The following is a 12121-nucleotide window of genomic DNA, read 5'->3' as shown; positions in this document are numbered from 1 at the left end:
GTACCAAGCCATTTCTATTACTATAGCCTTGTAGTATTATTTGATATCAGGTAGCATGAAACCTCCAACATTGTTCTTTATTCTCATGATTGCTGTGACTATTTAGGGTCTTTTGTAGTTTCATGTCAGTTTTAGAAGTATTTGCTCTAATTCTGTGAAAATACCATTGGTATTTTGATAGGGATTGAATTGAATCTATAGATTCCTTTGGGTAGTATGGACAGTTTAATGATGTTAATTCTTCCTATTCATGAGCATGGTATATGCTCCCATTTATTTGCATCTTCTTCAATTTCTTTCTTTAATGTCTTAATATTTTCCAAGTACAGATCTTTTACCTCCTTGTTTAAATTTATTTCTAGTGTGTTTTTTTTTTCCGATACAATAGTAAATGTGATTGTTTTCTTAATTTCACATTCTGATAGTTTTTTATTGGGTATAAAAATGCAACCAGTTTCTGAACATTAATTTTGTATTCTGCTTTTTAAATTAAATGTATAGATCAGGTCTAGTAATATTTTTTTGGAATTTTTAGTTTTCTCTTTATAGTATGATATCATCTGCAAACAATGACAATTTTACTTCTTTCTTTCCAATCTGAATGCCTTTTATTTCTTTTTTCTTGTTTGAATGTGATGGGAAGACCTCAAATATTGTGTTGGATAAAAGTAGTGAAAATGTTCAACCTTGCTTGTTAGTGATCTTAGGGAAAACACTTTTAACTTTTTTCCATTCAGTATGATGTTGTGGGTTTGTCACATATGTCCTGTATTATGTTATGTTCCCTCTATTTCCACTTTGCTGAGAGTTTTTATCATAAATGGATCCTGGATTATGTCAAATTATTTTTCTACATCTATTGATATGATCATATGATTTTTATTCTTCATTTTTTTATGTGGTGTACCATGTTAACTGATTTGCAAATATTGTACCAACACAGCATCCCAGAAATAAATTCCACTTGATCGTGGTGTATGATAATTTTTTAAAGAGTTTTATTAAAAAATAGTTAACATACAATATTATATTACTGTCAGGTGCTCACAATATTTATTCAACATTAATATACCTAAAGAAATGGTCACCATGATTAGACTAGCAACAATCTGACATCATACTATACTATCACAATATTATTGACAATATTCCCCAGACTGTACATTACATCTCCATAACTTACTGGTTTTATACCTGGGAATTTGAACCTCTTAATCTCCTTCACATTTCCCTTCCCTTTAAAAACGTTTCAATTACATTTTACCTTCAACATTATTCTACATTAATTTCAGGTGTATACCATAGTGGTTAGACATTTATATAATTTAAGAAGTGGTCCCCTTAAATAGTCTAGTACTTACCTGGCACTACACACACACACACACACACACACACACACACACACACACACACACATATAGTGCTATATTGTGAATATTATTAGCTATATTCACTATCCTTTGTTTTGTATCCACATGACTATTCTGTAAATACAAATTTGTACTTAATCCTTTCACAATTTGCACCTTGCCACCCAAACTCCCTCCCATCTATCTCCCCAATAAATCAAGTACCCATCTGACATCATTCATAACTATTATAATATTCTTGACTATATTCCTTATGCTATACCCTACATCCCCATAACTACTGTGCAACAACAAATTTGTACTTCTTAATCCCTCCCCCCCTTTTCACCCACCCCCAACACCCTCTCCATCTGACAATCATCAAAATGTTCTCTGTATCTATGAGTTTGTTTCTGTTTTGTGTGTTTATTTTGTTCTTTAGATTCCACATATAAGTGAAATCACATTGCATTTGTCTTTCTCTGTCTGACACTCCAATCAATACAATCCCTCCAGGTCCATCCATGCTGCCGCAGTTTGCAAGAATCCATTCCCTTCCATGGCTGAGCAATATTACATTGTATATATGTACCACCTCCTCTTTATCCATTCAGCCACCAATGGAAATCCAGGTTGCCTTCACATCTTGCTATTGTAAACAATGCTGCAATGAACATATGAATGCACATGTCCCCTCAAAGTAGCATTTTGGATTTTTGGATAAATACCCAGAAGTAGGATTATTAGGTCCTTCTTTGCCTCTTGTTATAGCCTTTGTTTGAAAGCCTATTTTGTCTGGTATAAGTACTGTTATACCAGCTGCTTTTTTCTTTTTCATTTGCATGAAATGTCTTTTTCCTGTCCTTTTACTTCCAGTCTGTGTATGTCTATTTATCTGATGTGAGTCTCTGAAGGCAGCATATGTAATGGTCTTGTTTTCTTCTCTATTCAGCTACCCTATGGCTTTTGATTAGAACATTTAATCCATTTACATTTAAAGTAATTGTTGCTAGATATGTAGTTATTGCCATTTTATTCATATTTTGAATCTCTCTCTCTCTCTCTCTCTCTCTCTCTCTCTCTCTCTCTCTCTCTCTCTCCATCTTAAAGAAATCTCTCTAAGATTCCTTGTAATTCTGGTTTGGTGTTGATGATCTCCTTAATCTTTTTCCACTCTGGAAAACTCTTTATCTGTCCTTCAATTCTAAATGATAGCTTTGCTAGGTAGAGTAACCTTGGTTGTAGGTCCATGCTTTTCATTACTTTGAATATTTCTTGCCAGTCCCACTGGCCTGCAAACTTTCTGTTGAGAAATCAGCTGACAGTTTTATGGGAGCTCCCTTGTATGTAACTAACTGCTTTTCTATTGCTGCTTTTAAGATTCTCTTTGATTTTAACCTTTGGCATTTTAATTATGATGTGGCTTGATGTGGGCCTCTTTGAGTTCAATTTGTTTGGGACTCTCCATGCTTCTTGGTCTTGTATGTCTATTTCCTTCACCAGGTTAAGGAAGTTTTCCATCATTATTTCTTCAAATAGATTTTCAATTCCTTGCTCTCTCTCTTCACCTTCTGTTATTCCTATGATGTGAATGCTGGTATGCATGATGTTGTCCCAGAGGCTCCTTAAACTACCCTCAGTTTTTAAAATTCTTTTTTTCTTTTTGCTGTTCCAGTTGGGCATTTTCTACTACCTTATCTTCTAAATCATTAATTCAGTCCTCTGCTTCATGTTATCTACTGTTAATACCCTCAAATGTATTCTTCATTTCAGTTACTGTATTCATTTCTGACTGGTTCTTTTTTATGGTCTTTATCTCCATTTTTTGGTTTCCTATCTCTTTGTTGAGTTCTCTCTGAGATCACTGAGCATCCTTATAACCAGTGTTTTGAACTCTGCATCTGGTAGATTACTTGTCTCCACTTTGTTTTGTTCTTTTTCTGGAGCTGTGTTCTGTTCTTTTATGTGGGACACGTTTCTGTGTCTCCCCAATTGAGCTGCCTCCCTGTGTTTGTTTCTATGTATTAGGTAGGGCTACTATGTCTCCTGGTCTTAGTAGAGAGGCCGTATTTAGTAGATATCTTGTGGGGTCCAGTGGCACAGTCTCCCTGATCAACTGAGCTGGGTGCTCCAGGTGTGTCCCTTGTGTGGGTTGTGTGTGCTCTCCTGTTGTAGTTGAGCTTTAGTTGCTGTTTGCACATCAATAAGATGGATTGACATTCAACCTGATTGGTTGTGAGTACTGGCTGTGACTACAATGGAGGATCTCTTGTGCAGGGGCTGACTCTATGAGGCAGGATTTGCTTTAGCATATCTGTTGAGCCTTCTAAGTCTGCCTTTTGTGTGTGTGGTTCTTGCATGTGGACAAGTGATGCTCTATCTCAGTCCAGAGCCACCAGGTCAGCCAACCCTAGGGCCTTCTAGGAAGGGCCCAGTCACAAGCCAAGTTGAGCTGCAGTCTGTGCCCTGCCCAGGGCCACCTGTCATGAGCCACAAAGCAATCTGCAGATTGCCTCCACCGGCACTGAGCTTCGAGGTGCGTTAAGAGGCCAAGCTGCAAATTCAGGCCAGTTGTCTTTCGTGCCAGATTTAGGACTGATCAGTCAGTGGTACGAGACATGCGAAAGCCATATGCTGCTTGTTTGGGTTTTATGAACCTTTAAGAGATTTTAGGAAAGTCCACAACATGAGCAAAGACAGGCCATTTTTATGGAAAAGACACTGGAAATGGCTAGGGTTGGTCTGCAAGTTGAATGGGACAGGTTCTCAGGGAATCACAGGACATGGCAAACAAATGGTATTAGCCAGGTCATGGAGACTCAAATACAACAGCCACCTATTTCTGCTTGTGAGGAGTGGAGAGAGCTCAATAACAAAAAAATGTCTTCTGCCAGCTCCTCCATTTGGGAGAAAGCTGCGCCTGCAGCCCTTGCCCTGAAGTCTGACAACTCAGTCCTCCCCGTATATACCTGATGCCTTTTAAAAAATTTTGTTTTATTTTCTTATTAGTTTCAGGTGTACAAAACAACATAATGATTAGACATTTATACCCTTTACAAAGCTATAACCCCAACAAGTCTACTACCCCTCTGACATGATACAGTGTCTGACAATTAAGTTCACAAACTCACCCTACAAAAAGTGCTACATACCTCATTGCTGAATATCACTACGGTCACTTTCAAAGTACTCCCCTTGGGAAGATATGCACCAATGCCAGTGCCTAGTCCACCCTTCAAAGCAATTTTGGAACTCTTTTTCTGGAATGGCCGTGAGAGCTGTTGTCATGTTACCCTTGATGTCCTGAATGTCATAAAAATGTCTTCCTTTCAATATTTCCTTTATCTTTGGGTAAATAAAGAAATCACTGGGGGCCAGATCAGGTGTGTAGGGAAGGTGTTCCAATACAGTTATTTGTTTACTTCGCTAAAAACTCCCTCACAGACCGTGCCTTGTGAGCTGGTGCATTGTCGTGATGCAAGAGCCATGAATTGTTGGCGAAAAGTTCAGATTACCTAACATTTTTGCACAGCCTTTTCAGCACTTCCAAATAGTAAACTTGGGTAACTGTTTGTCCAGTTGGTACAAATTCATAATGAATAATCCCTCTGATGTTAATAAAGGTTAGCAACATTGTTGGAACAAGTTCATGAACTTAATTGTCAGACCATTTAAGGCCATTGTTTTCTTGTTGATTTTCTATCTGGATGATCTAGTCATTAATGTCAACAAGGTGTTAAAATCCCCACCTATGACTACAGTCCTGTCAATCTGTCCCTTTATGTCTATCAATATTTGCTTTATATGTTTAGGTGTGTTATGTTGGGTGCATAAATGTTTACAAGGGTTATAGCCTCTTGTTGGATTGACCCTTTTATCATTATATAATGTTCTTCTTTGATTCTTGTTATGGCCCTTGTTTTAAAGTTTATTTTGTCTGATATGAGTATTGCTACCCCAGCTTTTAAAATTTTTTCATTTGCATGAAATATCATTTTCCATCCCTTTAATTTTTGTGTGTGTGTGTCTTTCAATCTGAAGTGGGTCTCTTGTAGACAGCATATATATGGGTCTTGTTTTTCTTATCATTCAGTACGCTACTCTTATGTCTTTTGATTGGAATATTTAATTCATTTATATTTAAAGTGATTATTGATAGGTACGTAGTTATTGCCATTTTATTATTTACATTTATGGTTTTTTTTGTTTGTTTGTTTGTTTGTATCTTCTTACGAAAATCCCTTTATGATTTCTTGCAGTACTGGTTTGGTAGTGATGAACTCCTTTAGCTTTTTCTTGTTTCTAGCTCTTTATCTGTCCTTCCATTTAAAATAATAACCATGTTGGGTTGAGTAGTCTTGATTGTATGGCCTTGCTTTTCATCACTTTGAATATTTTGTGCCAATCCCTTCTGGCCTACAAAGTTTCAGTTGAGAAATCAGCTGACAGTCTTATTGTAGCTTCCTTGTGGTTAACTGACTCCCTTTCTCTTGCTGCTTTTAATATTCTCCCTTTGTCTTTAATCTTTGGCATTTTAATGATGATGTATCTGGTGTGGGCCTCTTTTGATTCATCTTGTTTGGGCTTTCTGGATTTGTATATCTATTTCCTTCACCAGGTTAGGGAAGTTTTCAGTCATTATTTCTTCAAATAGGTTCTCAGCCCCTTGTTCTCTTTTTTCTTCTTCTGATAGCCCTATGATACAAATGCTGTTATGCTCAATGTTGACCCAGAAGATCTTTAAGTTACCCTTATTTTAAAAAATTCTTTTTCCTTTTTGCTGTTTTTATTGGGTATGTTCTGCTACCTTATCTTCTAAATCACTGATTTATTCTCTGCTTCATCTAATGTGCTATTGAATACTTCTGGTGTACTTTTCATTTCAGTTATTGTATTCTTCATTTCTGACTGGTTCTTTCTCATGGTTTCTATGTCCTTTTTTTGTGCTTATATCTCTTTGTTGATGTTCTCACTGAGTTCATCGATTCTTTCCCTAAGTTTACTGAGCATCCTTATAACCATTGTTTTGAACTCTATTTGGTAGGTTGTTTGCTTCCATATCATTTATGTCTTTTTCTGGAGTTTTCCCCTGTTGTTTAATTTGGGTCATATTTCTTTTTCTCCTCATTTTGGCTACCTCCCTGTGTTTGTTCTGATGTATTGAGTAGATCTGCTATGTCTCCTAGTGTTGGCAGGGTGGCCTTATATAATAGGTGTCCTCTGGGACCCAGTGGTGCAGTCTCCCTGATCACCTGCACTGGGTGCTCCAGGAGTGTCCCTTGTGTGGGTTGTGTGTGCCTTCTTGTTATAGTTAAGCCTGATTGATGTTGGCAAGTCACTGGGTGATGTTAACCCTGAGGCTGACTGGTTATGAGAATTGGTCATGACAACAGTGTATGAACTGCTGTGCAAGGGTTGATCCCACAGAATGGGATTCACACCAGCATGGCTCTGGTGCCTGCTAAGACCACCCTTTGAGTGTCTTACTTCTGGAGCTAATCACATGGTGCTCTGTTGTGGTCTGAAGCTGGCCAATGGATTTGTTGGTTTTTAGGAGGGACTCTGGTGTAGGCCAAGATCAGCTGCTGTCTCTAACTGACCCAGGATCACATGGTTAAAGCTACATAGAAATCTGCATTGGGTAGCACCCTGTGTTCAGACTTGAGTAATGCGGGAGAGGGCACGCTGTCACAGGTACCAGTCCTGGGGCCACTCAGCAAAAGGCACAGGGCATCTGGAGGCCAACGACCACCTGCCAGCTGCTCGTAAAGCACACCCAGCAGCTGAAAGAGCCTTGGGCAGTAAGTGAGTTGGTTTGGGTGGGGTCTCAGATAGTCACCAATGTGGAGTGAGTGGTGTTTACTAGGTTAATGCATTTTCAGGTTTGGCACCAGTGCCAAGCCTGAGGCTCCAGAGCAAGAGGCAAAGGGAACACCAAATCCAGCCTCTGCCTGCCTGGGGCCTGTGGATCCTTGAGAGTTTTTAAGAAAGACTGTATTGTGGATGGAGGTAGGCTGCCTGCCACTGTAACAGCCTCTGCTGGTGCATGAATTTGGTGGGACATGTTCTGAAGGAGTAATTAGGGTGGGGGCAATTGGTGTTAACCAGGTTATGCAGATTTGGATTTGGCTCCTGCTTGTGCCTGAGGGACCTGAGCGGGGAGGGTGCAACAGATGGCACCTGCCTGCCTGCTGTGTTGGAGGAAAGCTCAACACAGAAACAATGGTGGCTCTCCTTCCAGCTCTCACCCTGAGATGACACAATTCAATTTTTTTTCCTGTATGACCCTTTTGTCTTTAAAGCTGCTGTCTTTTTACCAGAGTCCAGTGAGTGTGAGTGTTTGTGAGCAAATGAGTCTCTGCACTGACACTTTAAGAGGACAACTGGGTTTCAGTAGCCTTCCATCTTACCCAGATGGACAGAATCGCCACTGATTTTCACAGCCAAATGTTGTGGAGGCTCCTCTTCTGGGCACTGGTGCTCCCGACTGGGGAGCCCATTATGGGGCTGGGTCCTCTCTCCTTAGAGGGGACCTCTTTATCTGAGATATCCCTCCAGATAATCAACCACCACAGGTGGGTGTGGGACCAACCCATTTCTCATATCTGCCCCTCCTGGCTTCTTCTTTATATACTTAGTTATAGGAATTTTATTCAGTTGCTCTTCATATGGTTCTCCAGGTTGACTGTTTTATAATAAATAGCACAGCATTTACTATTTTGCCATTTTGACGGGAAGCCAGTCTATACACCTTCTTATTTTATGTTTTATTTTTATTTTTTGTATTCTTTATATGTGAAACATAAGCAAAGCATAGAGAATAGAGTAAGAAACTTCGATGCACCCATCCTGCTGTTTCAACAGTTATCAGCACAGCATATTCTGTTCTTTTTCTGAATCCTAACAACTGTCTTTTCCCATATGCTCTGTATTATATTTTTTTTAATTGAAAGATTATTATTAACTTGATACTTAATTAACTTTATACACATAGAAGGTCTATTAGGATACATACCAAACTGTGACTGAGAATGGAATAAGAGTATGGTGGAGTAGGTGGATCTTTTATGATGAAAAAGTATTTATGTAGAATTTTTTAAATCATAAAACATAGAAAGATAATTGAGGGAAAAAAAAGAAACATTCCTCCAAATATACTAGAGGCATAAGGTTTTCATCAAATTAGAAAAGGTCCACATAAAGTAATTGAAGGAGCACTGAATTAGAAATCAAGACATGAGAGATTTACTTCTATTTCTGTCACTATAACCATAATACCTCTGAGTCATTGCTTATAATTGCTTGTAAAGAACAAGCATATCATTCAGTCATCCTAATAATATCTTTGAGCATCTACTCTATGCCCTGCGTTCTCCTCATTTCTGGAGACACAGAATGAGTTCTTCCACATTAGTCAGAACACTTTTGGTTATAAGTAATCACAACTCCAACTCAGACGAACTAAACCAAAGAGAAGATGCAATGGCTTACACAACCACGGAATACAGGGATGGACCTGACTTCATATGCACCTGGATTCAGAGGTTAATAGAGTTTCTTCAGGACCTAGTCTTCCTATGCCTCCATCCTAGCTCCTCACCACTGCTTTCCTCTGTGTGGGCTTCCCTTTCATGTAGGTTCTCCCAATATAGTAATCTCTGACAGCTCACTGATTATACCCTCATTGCATCAAGTTCAAGTGTTCTGGGTAATGCCTTTCCTCCTCTAGATCCAGTGTGAGCCCATATCAGTATTCTCTTGTTTAAAATCCAATCAGTGTACACCAAACACAATGTCTGGCAGATGAGCTCTATGTAAATATTTTCTCTCCACCTTCTATCTCCAAGGTTATATTCCTTATGCTTTCGTTTTACTATTTTTTATTTTTAGAATTTTTTTTTATGTTTTTATTTTTATCTATGATTTATTTTTCTGAGGCCACAGTTTGGAAGAGATTCATGGCCCATTTACTCACGAAAATATTCTGGGTTGATTTCCAATTAATCATCATTGAATGCTTCCCCACTGAACCATCAGAGATTCTGCATGAGGTTACTTTGCCAGTACAACACACATTATTCATACTTACCACTGATGAGAGAAGCTGTGCTTATGTTTTCACTTGAGAAAAACAAAATGCACATGATTCCTACCTCTCTTTTCCAGAATTACTTATAGTTTCCCTATTATCCAATGTGAAGTTGAAACAATAGCACAATTCTGTTTTTTAGAGCCAATGTAAATATCTTTCCTCTGTATTTTCTTTTTCCTTACAGTCAATGAGGTTATCCCGAAAGAGCATAACTTGAGAGTCAGATCCCTCTTGTCATCTACTTTTTGGGGATTCTTGGAAAGTCACTTGGTCCTTCTAAGCCTCAGTTCTTACAACTATTAAATGGGAATAGCAATAGACCTGCCTTGTAATGTAGTTGAGAGGATTATGGGAAATAAAATTTGTAAGATTCTAACATAGTTTCTGAGACAGAGTAGCCATTCAGTAAACACAAGTCACCTTTCCTCCTCCAATGGCATGACATTTTAATATTTCTTTCTCTAGGTCTCACTTTACTTCCTGTATAACCATTGTTTTTCTTATCTCCTCTACTCATTCATAATCCTTTGAGCTTATAAATTATGCTTTGAGTCTTTTTATTGCTCATGGAGCTGACACAATGTCTTTTTATGGAAAGGAGCTCTAAACATGATTCATAGCTATATAAAATATAACTTTGATTGATACTCCTATCCCAAAACTATAGGTAAAAATATGTTGATGATACAAGCATCTAGTAATCCTACTACGGGTCAGACACATTATATGATTTCCATTTATTTTCTCATTTAATCTAACCTTGTGAACATAGGTTTGACTCCTTTCTTATTTTACAAATGAGGACACTGAGGTTTGTAAATGCTAAGAATTTGCTGTAAAGTCATTCGTCTAATGTGTGGTGGGCTTCGTCCTTAAGCCCAGGTCTGGTCCCTATGGACACCCAGTCCCTCTGACCCAATTGGACTGCTGCACATCTTTTACCTTCCAGGTAGATAATTGCCGGGGAAGTTGGCATCTTTCTATTTAGTGCAGTCCTGGCATAATGGAAAGACCAGGTTATGTCTTGAAGAGACTTTAAGAACTCGTATATCATGATACATGTGGATACCACTGTGGGAGTGGAGACATGAATATTCACAAAGGCAATCCTAGGAGAAACCCGGGCTACAAGAATTCCTCTTCAGCCTTAGAGCCCAGCAGTTATGCATAAATAACCTCTTGTCCCCAGGCTCAGGCGTGGTACCCATTCCCAGTTCTGTCTCCTCCTTTAAGAATCCTTTCTATGTCATGGTCCCAGGCTTCACTAGGATTCTCCAAAGATACTTTCTTTTGGGCCTCAACTCTGTGCTCCACAAGGACACCTCCTCCTCTACCTTCCAGTTACATTCTAAGGTCTCTGCCCTCTTCTCAGCTCCCACCTTGCCAGATGAACCTGTCAAACTCTAAGTTGAGGGAACCCGGTTTCCCACCTCTTTTCTGAAAGGTAGCATCATACCTCATTCTTGAGATCTAAGATTTAATAGCATGCGTATTCGTACAACAGGAAGATACCTTAGCTCCCTGTCCACTGGCTTTTTGCTACTTTAAATCTTCAAGCTTTCTCATCTCAATATCAAATTGGGTAAGCTCAGTGTCATATGGGAGACCCTGCTCGCTGCGCCATGTGTCGTGTGGGGCGGTCTGCGGGGTCTCAGCTCCCGCTCCCCACATAAGAACGCAGGATGTGGCTAGTCCAAAAAGGGACATCCACGGAGCCATAGGTAGGGGAGTCATACCACTATAGTCTCACTGGAGGCTGGATTCACACGACGGGCGAACTGCTGTCCGCTTTACTGCCTGCCAACTGACCGACTCCCCTTGCTAGCTGCAGTCCACCCTGCTAACTGCAATCCGCACTTGCTAGCTCCGCCACCATCTTCTTGCTAGCCCCAATTTTTCTGCTAGCGTAGCCAAGGCAGTTACATTAGTGACCAATGGCTCACTGGTTACAGCTGATGACCAACTAGCCACAGCTGATGGCCCTATGATCACACTTGATGGCCATTTACTACCTGAGCCAGCACCTCTCCACGTGAGGCTGAGAGCCTGGAAACTGCACTCCTGGCTCTGTCCCCACACTCAGCCTGGATACAGATGGGCAGAGCTTGATGTAGGGTTGCAAAACAAGAGTGGGCCCCAAAGTGCTGAGTGGAGATGCTAGAACTAGCAGGCATTTGTTCATTTGATCCAAATTCAAAAGGAAGCAGGAAAAGTTCTCCTGGGGCCAGCCACCAGGAAATGGTTGTGGAAGGAAATGAAGCAGGACACTGAATCCAGATAATCAGGAAAATCAGGTAACAGCATCCTGACTCTGGGAGGCAGTGATGGAGAAACCTACAGATATAGGCAAATGGGGTTAGACAAGAAAAGGTCTACGGTGACATTTAATACTAATGAAAATATTTGCTCTCACCTTATAAATGTCACTTCTTTTTCTTTTCCCAACAGGTCTTTGATATACATTCTTTTACCCATTTTGAAGATGTGAGATTTGAGATTCAAGGTTAGATAATTTGTCCCACAACCTAGAGCTAATGAGTGGCCCAGATTTGAATTTATCTGATTCCAGAACTCATGATGATGTTACAGAAATATTTAGGAGACTGCACTCAATATTAATCCTGGAACTCAAGATGGTCACCAAACCCAATGAACTGATGGAGCAGGAGCTTCCTGATGT

Source organism: Rhinolophus ferrumequinum, chromosome 16, assembly GCF_004115265.2.
Source record: "Rhinolophus ferrumequinum isolate MPI-CBG mRhiFer1 chromosome 16, mRhiFer1_v1.p, whole genome shotgun sequence".
In the NCBI taxonomy this organism is placed as follows: Eukaryota; Metazoa; Chordata; class Mammalia; order Chiroptera; family Rhinolophidae; genus Rhinolophus; species Rhinolophus ferrumequinum.
The sequence above is the reverse complement of the archived record's forward strand: the minus strand, read 5'-3'. Positions refer to the sequence as shown.